The sequence below is a fragment of the Pangasianodon hypophthalmus genome, chromosome 1 (assembly GCF_027358585.1).
Source record: "Pangasianodon hypophthalmus isolate fPanHyp1 chromosome 1, fPanHyp1.pri, whole genome shotgun sequence".
NCBI lineage: Eukaryota > Metazoa > Chordata > Actinopteri > Siluriformes > Pangasiidae > Pangasianodon > Pangasianodon hypophthalmus.
In genome coordinates this window covers 17,509,848-17,524,008 of record NC_069710.1, presented here as the reverse complement: position 1 = coordinate 17,524,008, position 14,161 = coordinate 17,509,848, and the positions used below count along the sequence as shown (strand labels likewise).

At 40.0% G+C, this 14,161-nt stretch overlaps 1 protein-coding gene across 3 annotated transcripts in view; it reads left to right on the top strand.

Moving 5' to 3' along the window:
• The first annotated feature begins 253 nt into the window (after positions 1-253).
• Positions 254-14,161, top strand: part of ncalda (neurocalcin delta a) — a 44,073-nt gene continuing 30,165 nt past the window's right edge. The window contains exons 1-2 of one of the 3 annotated variants that reach the window (XM_053234186.1): positions 254-592; positions 10,736-10,814. The gene's annotated coding sequence lies outside the window, so the exon portion shown is untranslated. The remainder of the gene's footprint in view (positions 593-10,735; positions 10,815-14,161) is intronic. The other 2 variants (XM_026926634.3, XM_026926636.3) reach the window with 2 other exon arrangements.

The window sequence follows — 14,161 nt, the reverse complement described above, 5'->3', positions numbered from 1 at the left end:
CTTGGATAGAAGCCAGCTGTGTTAAAGATATTAACCGATGAGCAGCTCTGCTAGGAACCTTTATAATAACACTGTGTTTGTGTAAACATTAGCTTACTACGACATTCTGCAGCAGTTATGAGTTATGTGCGGGGTTTCCCAAAGTCACGCCCCTTTTCAGCCACTTGGCCAGTAAGTATACATTCATTTTAAGTGCTGTGTTTCCACCAGAATTATATAAAGCATTGTAGCCGAGCTGTAGAGGAACATTGCTTCACTTAAACGTACAGAACCGCAGCATGTAGTTCGGTGTGTGAACTTTAACATCTTTAACATGACACTCTTTCTGCATTGTAATGCACATATAAGGGCATTTAAAGGTGAGGAGAAAAAACTTCAGTCAGGCTGCAGGAGGGCGTACATGGCGCGTGAAGTGACGTCATCAGGCTTTCCTGGGGCCATTGAGCAGCGCCGCGTACGGGAACTGCAGTTTTCCTCATAATTTCACGTTTTGTTTTTCTTTTTTTTTTCCCCCCCACTCGTCGCTCTTTCTCCTGTTCATAACACGCACAGCCTGTAAGGTGTCATATCCATCTGCAGAGGTTTGTCACAGGTGAGGTCTTTATCTTTGAGCTTCTCCGGAGCTTCTTCAGGACGCAAACTTTGTTGTTCCGCTGTTTAGCTATGTGCTAACTGCAAACATGACTTGTTTGGTGCAACTTGTTGCTCTTGCATTGGGCGGTTAGCTCGCTAGCTACAAGTCCTCACGTAGACAGCTACGAACACACGGCTGTGCTTGTGTTTAACGTCGTGCTGTACGTCGGAGCAAGTTTTTTTTCATGGTATATAGCAGTCAAATAGCTAGCTAGCTAATCTTTAATGGGAAGTTTAATCGAGGCAACAAGTCAGCGATAATTAAGTCACACCAAGTTTTAATGAACTGTTTTGATTCAAACAGCTCGAGATGTTTATCGGAGGATCCATTTGGTGCTCGTTTTAGCTACAGACAGCAGCAGCTAACGGTGTTTTACGGAAACTGCTTCATACTGAAGTTAGCTTTAATTAATTCATGAAATGCTCGAGCCAGTTAGCTAGCTCGGTTCCTTTCACTTCAGCAGCGTTTTAATACTCATGCACATGTATCAGACAATTATATAAGCATGTGAACACATTAGGAGAGTTATTTATTCATGATGAAGACATGCCACTTCCCGTTGTGCATCAGTGATATGGCCAAGAGATGAGAAAGATTTAGCTGCTGTTTGGGGGGGAAATTATAAAAGGAGCTGATACTTCAGATCCGTCTTGAGAGTCAGGTGTTATGTCCATTTTTTCAGGGTTAAAATCCCTCATCACCATGTATAGGTGTGTATTAACTGCATCTTATTGACCAATTTCATACTGATGTGACCTTGTGGATTTTTTAAATCAGACATTTGTGTGAATTTTGGTGTGCATGTTTTTCATTTGGCAGAAGTCTAAAGTGACTGTCCAAGTGCTGTATAAACTAAAGTACCCAGTATTTGAGTAAAAATAAAGACACCTTTTTGAAAAATGATTCAAGTAACCCACTCAAAAAGAGTATCTGTTATTATATTATATTATATCATATGAAAGAAAGCAGCGACTTGGTGCATTTTTGCTTGTGAACTTTTTTACAAGACAGTTGAAAATATTTTGTAAATTCACTGTTCAAATGAAGAATTGAGTCTTCTTTTAAACCAGAATGTAATGGAAGTGAAACAGTTCGAATACAGGAAGAGGTTAAATGTGTAGGTCTATAGGTGATTGCTCTGCACCTATGATGGCCGTAGGCATTTGGTTACAGCTACAGTGCATTTGATATTAAAAATCATGATTGATTCAGGTTAGAAAATACTGTATAATATGATGTTCTTAAGCTGCCGTGCTGCAATCGTGATTCGCAGGCAGCACTCTGTAAGAGATGTCTGGTCCATATTGCAGGGGAATTTGTATCAAATGCCAGCTCAGATACATCAAACATCATCATCCCCCAACTTTAAGCATGAAAGAAGTCAGACTACACTGTAATTGGCAGGAGGTGCAGCCAGTCACAAGAGACAGAATACAAATAAAGCAAAGGGGAGTGAGTGAGTGAAAGAGTCTCATAATATAATATAATATAAGAGATCTACTTTTTTTTTTTCTTTTTCTTTTTTTTTTTGTTCTTGCTGAACATACACTATATTACCAAAAGTATTCGGTCACCCATCCAAATGATCAGAATCAGGTGTCCTAATCACTTGGCCTGGCCACAGGTGTATAAAATCAAGCACTTAGGCATGCAGACTGTTTTTACAAACATTTGTGAAAGAATGGGCCGCTCTCAGGAGCTCAGTGAATTCCAGCGTGGAACTGTCATAGGATGCCACCTGTGCAACAAATCCAGTCGTGAAATTTCCTCGCTCCTAAATATTCCACAGTCAACTGTCAGCTTTATCATAACAAAATGGAAGAGTTTGGGAACAACAGCAACTCAGCCACGAAGTGGTAGGCCACGTAAACTGACGGAGAGGGGCCAGCGGATGCTGAAGCACATAGTGCAAAGAGGTCGTCGACTTTCTTCACAGTCAATTGCTACAGAGCTCCAAACTTCATGTGACCTTCAGATTAGCCCAAGTACAGTACGCAGAGAGCTTCATGGAATGGGTTTCCATGGCCGAGCAGCTGCATCCAAGCCACACATCACCAAGTGCAATGCAAAGCGTCGGATGCAGTGATGTAAAGCACGCCGCCACTGGACTCTAGAGCAGTGGAGACGCGTTCTCTGGAGTGATGAATCACGCTTTTCCATCTGGCAATCTGATGGACGAGTCTGGGTTTGGAGGTTGCCAGGAGAACGGTACATTTCGGACTGCATTGTGCCGAGTGTGAAATTTGGTGGAGGAGGAATTATGGTGTAGGGTTGTTTTTCAGGAGTTGGGCTTGGCCCCTTAGTTCTAGTGAAAGGAACTTTGAATGCTTCAGGATACCAAAACATTTTGGACAATTCCATGCTCCCAACCTTGTGGGAACAGTTTGGGGCGGGCCCCTTCCTCTTCCAACATGACTGTGCACCAGTGCACAAAGCAAGGTCCATAAAGACATGGATGACAGAGTCTGGTGTGGATGAACTTGACTGGCCTGCACAGAGTCCTGACCTGAACCTGATAGAACACCTTTGGGATGAATTAGAGCGGAGACTGAGAGCCAGGCCTTCTCGACCAACATCAGTGTGTGACCTCACCAATGCGCTTTTGGAAGAATGGTCAAAAATTCCTATAAACACACTCCTCAACCTTGTGGACAGCCTTCCCAGAAGAGTTGAAGCTGTAATAGCTGCAAAAGGTGGAACGACATCATATTGAACCCTATGGGTTAGGAATGGGATGGCACTTAAGTTCATATGTGAGTCAAGGCAGGTGACCGAATACTTTTGGTAATATAGTGTATAAGTCATTTGTTTGTTCTCTAGTTTGGTGGGAAGCTGGTGAATGATAGCTGATTTATTCTCACTGTGCAGTTTCTATCATTACCCAATTAAGAAGTAGTTGAGTTGGAGAACTCATAATAGCCAGCTAGTGGGGAAAAAAGGGGAGGTGTTGGTGAGTTTGTCTGTATTTTATATTTCAGGTTTTTATTTTTCTTTTGCTTGTCTGACCCGTCTGATTTTTATCCCCTGTTGTGGTATGTAGCTGGTCTGCTAACACTCTATGGTTTGTGCCAACAAACTGGAGAACAGAATACACAGATTAGATAACAAAATGAATGGAGAACACTGAATGGATTTAAAAAAAAAAAAAAAAAAAAAAAAAAAAAAAAAAACAAGGAAATGACCAGGAGTAGTAATTTTGTTCTCTACACTATTTTTAGCTAGGTAGCTAGAGTAAGGTCTAATTAATTAGGTGACCACTAATAAGTACATAAGTTGCTAGGTAATGCTTTTAAAGAGGTGCATCAATAAAAGTTTTCTCAGACCATGTACACAAAAATGAATAAATTTTTTTTTTTTTTTACTTGTCGAAAGCCAAATCTACTTAGTTTTAAGCAATCACGGGCATCATGGAACATTTTATTTCTCTCTGTTTGTGGTGGTTGCTGCTGTGTGCCGCTAGCTATGTGCACCTTATGCTGAGTTTGCTTAAGATGTTATGATGTTTAGACAGTATCTTTAATACAGTGTGTAAGGTTGGCTGACCTGAGCATGCAGAGCAGCATCAGTGAGTGTGCTCGTTAAAGCTGAACTCAAGGTGCTGTGAATTGCACCTTGACTCACATGCAAAGTATAGACCATGGCGAGTGAGTGAAGTGGTGCAGAACTGAAATGCTGTCCCTTCCGTTTTTAATGACCACGGTCACCGATACTGCTTTGCATGCTCAGCCACCCTCGTGCTCTCTATTAAAGATACTGTTTAAGTAGTATAAAGATCTCTGTGTTGTAGAAAGATGCTGTAGTACCTCCTCTTGATATTCTCACAGATCCGAGTTTGCAGTTTTGATTGTCATCATTACTCATGAAACAAGATCAGTGTCATTTTGTGCCATCTGTCATTAGCACAGAGATGTACTCTGGGCTTATGTCACATAGTATCAAGTGGTATAGGGTGTTGGTGTCTGAGGTTTTTTTTTTTTTTTTTTTTTGTAAATGACCACAGTATTGACCCAATATCAATTTCGATGCGTCACTAGTAAAAATAGTTGTTGTCGTAGTGTCACAGTAGCATTAAATGCAGCCTGCTTTCATGTCTGGTGTGTTTAAACCATGCACAAGCTTAGCATCAGTGAGCATTATGCAAATGACCTTGCAGACTTGTATGAGATGTGTGAGAAAGAATTGGTTGAACTCAGAAAGCTTTTTTTGTGGTATACGCATTACATAGGAAAATGTATGTGACATTTGTATGTTGTAGATGTGACATTTTTAAAACCCATAGTTAAGTACTGTACTGACAGTTTCTGTACAACGGAAGCCCTTAAGAGATTAACTAAACATACCATTAAAACCGTGCTACAGTAAATAATTATGTGATGGATTGTTTCAGGAATTAGGCAGCTGTGACCAATATCACGTGCAGACTTGGGCTTGATCACAGCACTCATTTAATGCCAGTAGTCAGATAAAGCCAAATTAACATGCTCTCCTTGTTAAACACTTTATTTATTTAACGCCCAACTAAATACTCCCACGAGATATTACCAACATCCATGCTGTTATCGTTACTCTAGCTGTTATCTAAATCAAAATATGGATTATTCCAACAATTTCTCTGTCGTGTCGTGGAGTCTTAACTTAATATATGACTATCAGTAATAATTTGTCCAAGAAAAGTAATTAAATTAAACTTACTATATTCTGGGAAAATTTGGGAATTATTGTTGATGGAGATGGTTGAAGGTTCTTTTTCTCAAGCCCACCCCACAAATCCCTGATAATTTGAGTCAAATGAAAATTAGGGACACTGTTGCAAACAGAAATGACATGCACACAATTGTGTATTTTGCTCATTTTTCTCAGTGACTGGGCTGTCACACATCATCTGCAATGAGAGTTTAACTGAGATTACTGTTCATTCTGTCACTTTCTCTCACTGTTGAAGGAGAGGCAACATAATGTGAGGGCATAAACACATTGGAGTTTAGTTTGTTTCTCTTTAGTAGACCAAAAATTTGTGTCATGTAAGAATTCTGTTTTCTAGCTGCTGAAGTTTGTTTGATGTAATTCACAAAGAATGATTCTTATACTTTTAATATAAACAGAGTTTGTCTACATGGAATGCTTAGCTTTCTGTAGTTATGCAAAGCTGTAGAAAATATTTATTCAGATAAGTGTCAACATAGCGCTTGTATGATTTTCTGGCTTGCTATTGTTTTAAGTAGGCGATAATTGGCACTTTATCTTGTGCTAAAGAGAACCAGAATTGGTTTAAAGAAATTCAAGCACTTGGAAAGTTTGGCCATTGACATGTCAAAGTGAACATTTGTGAACCTTTGTGAAATTGTTCACATATACAAAATATAACCATTAAATAAATAAAATAAATAAAGCTTCTCACATTTGTTTTTGCTGAGTTATGCCAAAAAATGGTTTGTGCCGTTTTTTTTTTTTTTTTTCGTGATTATGTCACAAGGATTTCAACATGCAATATCTCCAAATATCAAACAGCCACAAACTATTTTTTTAGACAGCACACTTTTGCACTAAATATGGCTTAGGCCTTTGTTTAATGAGCTATTTCTCCAAGTACTACTGTTTATGAAGGCTTTTGTGCTCCTCCTTCAATAGATATATCTTTCTTCAGCTTTTTACACTGGTAGACTGGTAGTTAGGTAATTCTAATATTTTTATTATTTTATTATATTGCTGATATTTTTTTGTCTTCACCGTTGACATTCACTGAAGAGTTGGGTTCATGCCCTATGGTTCTGCATAATCTGGCAGTCTTATTTTTGCCATTTTGTAAATGATGCCACTTGCTCTCATGCTGTCCTATCAACCCCAGCAGGCTGAGTGATTCTTCAATGAACAACGTATCAGTGAAATGAAAATTCAGTGAACTGAAAAAAATCAATTGTGGCCATCAATGTTGGCGAATTGTAGCTCTAAACTGTGATCTAATATGGCTATGCACAGCTGCTGACCAAAAATAGGGTTCTTAAGTACATTTGCACAGCTGTCAGTTGTTATGCACACCTGGTGGCACATACTCATTTCCTAAGGGGCATATGCATCTTTCAGTCTTAGAGTAATTATCTCATGGCTGTGTCATTGGGACAGCAGTCTATGGGCAGGCGGTTGCTCTGCTGGTTTCTTCATCAGTAAAATGAAGTGCTACTCTCAAATATGGTTTACATGTGTGACCTGACAATACATGTTTTGGTTACACAGCCTTCTACAGCTGATCACTAATGTGCCTTTTATGCATTTTATCATGCCATTTTAATGGGCGTCTCAATCTATTCTCACATATCTTCTGCTAGACTGAAAGTAATAACACCAGTTATGTTTGTGTGAGGTCTCAGAGTTTAGGAATGATGCTGGAGAAAGCATTGCAATTGTGTCATTTGTGAAACATCAATGTCTGTGATTCATCAGACCACACAGAACAGTCGTCAGAAACCTCTGCAATTAGTTAGTGTGCTAGCATAAGATACAAGGCAGATATTTATGTTGTTGGCTGTAGCCCTCATATTTTAAGCATTTGCACATATGATTTTTTTTTTTTTTTTTTTTTTTAAATGAAGAAAGCCTTTAATACACACTCATGTATAAATGGTTGCTTTTCTTGGCCAACTGACCATCTGCTTATCCTACTCTTCACTTTCTTGTTCTTAAAACAAAAGAGGAGAAAAAACACAATTTCACCCGCAGGGCCATGTGAAAACAGCAAAAAAATGATCATGCCAGGAAACATTTTTTTAATACATTTTAAAAGATTTCAAAATACTTGAGCATCCAACTAATATTGATACAAGTATGCTCTAGTGGATTTTAAAACTGGAGCTCAAACACTCAAGATGGTGCAAACTAAACCAGAAGTTAACAAGTAGTATTTAATATGTCTCTCTGTATATTTGTCTAGAGTTGTAACAGATATCACCCACACAGATCTGTTGGCCGAATGTAACCACAGATTCAAGATGAGTCACTCAACCATTCATTGTTTCAGATTCGTGAGCAGCCAGTCTTCGTGGTAAGGTGTGAAATGTTGCACACAGTTTGCCTCCACAGACAAACCAGCACTGCTAGAGCAAACACATTAAAGCCTCCATATGAAATGAGATGGGAAGTTTTTCTGTCTGAGTGGGCTGAGAATCGTGACTGCTGGCTCTCTCGTGAGGAAGAGAATTGAAGCACAAGTAGGCGTGCTGTAGCTCCCCCACACAAGCATACACACACCTGCTAGCATCTCCACTACTGCATGCTGTATTCTGTGCATTTAAGCAGAAGCCCACATTAGCACAACAGGTTTCCAAGGAGACGAGTGTGCTGCTGTTATCCTTTACCTGTTAATGGTGCTGAGTATGAAGATTCAGTAATGAAATGTTACTATCTTGATTGATTTATTTGATTGTAAAGCAGAAATCCACTTAAAGTTAATTTTTTACTTTACTATACGAAGTCATATCTTTTTGAAATTTTGGGCAGTGTGAGACTGGTGTTCCCAATTATTCATCTAAAGCCCTTTAAAGGAATATTTAGGCCCTGTGCACACCTGGTATTAACATCTGCCTCAAGTGATCTGACCACAAGTGGGCAGCTGAAACACACAGCAGTTTACACCTGGCATTTTGAATGGGCCTCCAGTGACCAGTTGTGGTCATATTTCATACATCAAGGTGTCACACACCTTTATTATGTCAGTCTTCTGCTGAATATCCTATCTAGTGTACCTGTATGGGCTGCTTCAAACATTTCAATCGTGTGTTCTGCTAACGAAATGCATAATGAACTGGAGATGACACGACGAAAGAAGCTGCAGCTGCTTTCATCTCTGCTGTTATAGCATCCCCTTTATCCATTAGCCTAGCAGTGGAGAACTCCACAGTTCAGTGCAATTTTCAGACAGTCTCTCAGTGATTACCAAGACAATGTGAGGAAGAAACCTTGAGAGGAACCAGACTCAAAACGGAACCCATCTTCTTTTGGGTGCCCCACGTAAGTGAGATTACCAGCTACTCTTGCATCATTGGAAGGCACACAGGTAATGCTCAAATAGCAGCAGCACAGACCTCTTAGAGTGGCATATCATGGTGACTTTCCACTGTTTAACAGTGGAGAAAAGTCAGAATCCAGGGAATCCGGGTCCAGCGTATGAGGTGAGCAGCTTTCGCTTAAAAGCATACAAGGCCTGTGTGCTTGGGTCTCTTATGTTCAGAATAATTCTCTGGACTGCTAGATCACAGTCATCAGTTGGCGATTGAGTCTGAAGGGCCAGATCCACAGACATGGGCAAGCTGGCTGAAGGTGCCAAATCTCACAGTCCACTTGGGTCAGAAGATCTGCTTCTGCTGGAAACCACCTAAGTGTTCTGACAATTTGTGAAAGCAGCAGTGGGAACCAAGGTCTTGGTAGCCATCTTGTGGACACAAGCAAGGCCATGGTCTTGTTGTTAAATCCTGCACAATGTGGGAACCATCAGTGGTAGTGGAGGAAACATATATAACAAATGGTTAGGCCAGTTGTGGGCTATTGGAAGCTGTCACAGCGGATTAACTTGCGCTCTCTGACTGAGCTTTGTCTTGCATTGATTTGGTACTGGCAAATACATTATATTGCCAAAGGTATGTGGATGCCTGGTCATGACCCCATATGTGGCCCTTCCCCAAAATATTGCCACAAAGTCGGAGGCACATGATTGTCTAGAATGTTTTTGTATGCCAGAGCATTATGGATCTAAGCGACTGAGTCCAAACCTGTTCCAGCATGTCTTTTCTGGACTCTTCTGAGACTGGAGGTGAATGTGGTGACTCAAAAGATCATTATCAACCTGAAGACGCTCTCAAAGGCACCTGTATACAGAGCATCCTCATGTTCCGTTAATAAGCAGCAATCAGGATGACCGGTTACTGAAGCTCTAAAGAGGTCTCTGTTGAAAAGTACAATTCTCCAAGTCATTGAATCATCTAGAGAGCAATTCAGACTGTTGTGGACACATGTTTGTCATTGGAAATGGAATGGTCAGACTGGTTTGAGCTGACAGAAAGGCTACAGTAACTCAGATAACCACTCTGAACAGTTGTGGTGAGCAGAAAAGCATCTCAGAATGCAAAACACATCGAACCTTGAGGCGAATGGGTTACAACAGCAGAAGACCATATTCCAATTCTGCAGTGGGCACAGGCTCACCAAAACCGGACAGTTTTGACAAGACTGGAAAAATGTAGCCTGGTCTGATGAATCTGGATTTCTGCTGAGGCACACAGCATGAGTCCATGGACCCAACTTGCCTTGTGTCAACAGTCCAGGCTGGTGGAGGTGGTGTAATGGTGTGGGGAATGTTTTCTTGGCACACTTTGGGCCCGTTAGTACCAATCATCGCTTGAATGGCACAGCCTATTTGAGTATTGTTGCTGACCATGTGCATCCCTTCATGGCCACAATTTACCCATCTTCGAATAGTTACTTCCAGCATGATAATGCACCATGTCACAAAGCAAAAGCCATCTCAAACTGGTTTCGTGAGCATGACAGTGAGTTCAGTGTCCTTCAGTGGCCTTCCCAGCCACCAGATCTGAATCCAATAGAACACCTTTGGGATGTGGTAGAACAGGAAATTCGTAGCATGAAAGTACACCTGAAAAATTTGCAGGAATTGTGTGATGCAATCATGTCAACATGGACCAGAGTCTCAAAAGAATGTTTCCAATATCTTGTGGAATCCATGCTACGAAGAACTGAGGCTGTTCTGAGAGCCAAGGGAGGCCTTACCCAGCATTAGTACAGTATTCCTAATAAAGTGCTTGGTGAAAGTATTTCTTTAATATGGTCTGAAATATTCCTTCGTAGGTGTAGTTTGTAGTAAGGCAAATGGTATGAAGTAAGGAGCCAAGTGTATGAAGATTTCAGGGGGCCAGAAATTCCTTTTAGCACTCCTGTGTAATTAGGTCCACATAATCCATGAGTCAAGTGTTACGTTTTCTGTGCTGCCTGGCCCTTTGTGCTTCCAGTCCTGTAGGACTGCAGTAATGACAAACCCTTAAAATAACTCTCAGTGTTGTAGGCCAAGACTAACAGGCTGCTGGTTTTCCTCTGCAGATTAGCTGGCTCTGGGCTTTTCTCTCCCAAAAGTGGGGAACATCACAGACGTCAAGCCAACTCTCTGTGAGTACTAAATGTGGGTTTGTGTGCATTTGTTTTGTGTGTGTGGTGTGTTGATTAGGTTCTTGCTTTACGTGTTTTTTGTGTTAACATCCATGCACTTATTTGTTGTATACTAACTATATCATGCTTTCCATTGTCATATCAAATACATTCTTCCTAATCCTTTACAGGGTTATATAAATTGCAGCCATAATATATGGAAGAGAACATGTGGCATGCTCCATTCATTTTCCATTTTGTTGTTTTGTGTGATCTGACCTATGACTCAGGAGCACAGCTAACTGTAGTGTCTGCTCTTGTTCCCATGACTCACTGGCAAGGGGAGATCTCTGGCCAGAGATTCCCATGCTCTGACATACACTTCGACCCAGACCACTTGCACACTTGTGTGTATGTGAGTAATTGAGTGTGTGTTCCCATATGGCTGCACTGGTTGCAAATGTTAGTGTTTGCATGCTGATAATAATGTCAACAAATATAAGTCATTTGATAAAGGTTTATGGCTTGACCAACATAACTAAGGTAAAGAGTACAGTAGGCTTATTGCTAAGCTGTCTATAAATACTACCACAAAAATCTTTGGTCACAAAATGTTCTATTATATCATTCAATTAAATACTGGATGGCTGACAGCAAAAAGGTAATAGCATTTGCCCAACGCTTGGTTCTGTCCACACAAACTAAATGACTGGGTACAGCACAAGGCCTGCTTGCAAGGAATCTGTTGTCTAATAGGTACTTAGAAATCTTTGCTGTTTGCAAGATGCGTAGGGTGACTTGTTTGCCGTGAGTTGCGACCCTGAGAAATGTGGTTTGCTGCAGCTTCCATCTTTTTAGTGTGGTGCTCTGGCTCTATTGGGGCAGTTGGAAAGGCCCATTCCAATCAACCGAGAATATGATGGCTAAGGGTCAGTCGAGTGCTCGAGTTGCTCGAGTATACTATACCTCTATCCCTGGTGCATAATCTTCCGGATATACACGGCTCTGTGCATCCCCTTGTTGGACTCCGAGGTGGGTGGGGAGTAGAGATGATGAAGCAAAACACTTTAAACGTGGCTGCCAAACATACATCCAAGAAGCGACTTTTAGATTTGGACACAGACTGTACTCTTAATTATCACAAAGGAGTGATCAGAACCAGAGATTTAGATGATGTAGACGAAGATGAGATTGCTCAAGAAGTCATGCACATGAAGAGAATAACAATTAAAAGAGAAGACAGAAATATTAAAACTGGCATGTACGTTATTACCTTCAATAAACCTCATCCACCAGAAAGAATCACTATTGGGTATGAGCGTTCATGTGAACTTATTTATTCTCAACTCTTTGAGATGCTTTAATTGTCAGAGGTAGGGACATGGCTCAAACAACTGTAAGAATAAGAGTATGTGTTGTAATTGTGGCGAGGAGGATCATGACAAAGAAAGCTGTCAGAAGCCATCCAAGTGCTGTAATTGTGAAGAACAACATATGGCTACATCAAAAGAATGCCCGATGTGGTTTATTAAAATATTAACCACAAAATAAGAAATTTCTAATATCCCTGCAGAAACTTTTGGGAAAAGAGATTCATCGACTGAAAATTGCCTTCCTGCTTTTCAAACAATTCAGGCTACAGAAGAAAAGAAAGGTCTTAACTTTTTTCCTGATCATTTGGAATCGTATAACCAACCTTTTGTCATGGAATTACTGGAGAGCCATGAACAAATCACAGGATACAGCTGTTTGTCCAGATACCATTCACTATCAGTTTTTAAAGAATTTACCTCATACTACTTTGTGCTTGCATTTAAAAATGTTTAACTCAATTTGGATATCAGGACTTCCTTCTTCTTGGGAAGAAGTGGAAATCATTCCCTTTCCAAAAGCAGGGAAAGATCATTGTGAACCTTCCAGTTATCATCCCATAGCTCTGACAAGTTGTTTATGTAAAACTATGGAGAGAATGGTTAATGAATGCCGTGTACGGATGTTAGAGTCCAATCATTGTATATGTAATGCTCAGTGTGGGTTTAGAAAAGGAAGAAGCACTGTAGATCACCTCATCAGCTGTGAGAGTTATACACGTGATGCTTTTATAAGAAAGGAACACATGATTACTGTTTTCTTTGATTTTGAGAAAGCAACTTGGAAGTACGGTATTTTAAAGGATTTGCATTAACTTGGTTTCAGAGGACTGCTGCCTACTTTTATTGATAACTGCTTATCTAACAGACTTCAGGGTAGGTAATACCCAGGGTAGGATTAAGCCCCATCTAGAAAATATAAAAGTTGATCTAAATGTACTAGGTCAGACACACTTCTGCAATAAATCCAACGCTATTATTTTGGCACTGGATCGTATTAAAACTTCTTAACAGTGAAATTTCCTAATTATAACAGGCTCAAAATCATGTCTTCAAACTCTGACATCCCTCAAAAATGAACACCCAGCTTTTGTGGAAATTTTAACTGTGGCCTTGTGAGGCACAGAATTTTAAAATTATTTTTCGTTGGCTATCATGGCATTGTGGAATTCCAGGGAATGAGGAAGCAGATTCTGCTGCTAAGGAGGCCTCATCTTCAAAGCTCAAAAAATGCCATATTCCACCCTATTCAGACCTCAAACCTATTATATACTCTTATGTCTTCAAAAAAATGGCAGAGCGTTTGATACCAATGTAGTACAAATAAACTGTATGAAATCAAGTTGTTGGTAGATAACGTTGTTTCTACTTGTCTAATCACTGGGATCATATCATCTACACTCGTTGCCAAATAAGCCACTCCAGACTCGTGTACAAATTTTTGTTAACTGGTGAAGATCCTCCCTTATGCCCCTTATGCCAAAGTCCAGTCTCCTTGAGGGATATTTTAATGAACTGTGAACACCTCTAGGACCTTTAAAAAAAACTTAAATTTTCCTTTTTTTTTTTTTTTTTTTTTTTTACATTTTAAACTGTTTCATGCCATGAAAAAAGCCATGGGAGCTGGCATTATTAATTATAAACAAACAAACTGGATCTACCTGTTCAGCAGTGCTGTTGTATCTGTTAACATCATATGTGTGTGTTTCTTCTTTCTTTCTTTCTTTTTAAAAACAAAAAACAAAAAAAAAAACACCTGGTCTGTACATACATTATTCTGCTGACTACCTGGACCACTGGTAGCTAGGCAACAGCAAAGATTTTTCTACACTGAGCTGCTGCTGCTGTCTACCCATAAATGTTGTCTTAATAAATACAAATATGTCAAAACCAATGCATTTGACTTGCATCCCATCCTATTCTGAGATGTTGTGATTTGTAATGAATGTGACATTAGTAGGTCAAATTCCAAATCTGCCATTCACTTTTTAAGCCACATTTTCCATCTGCA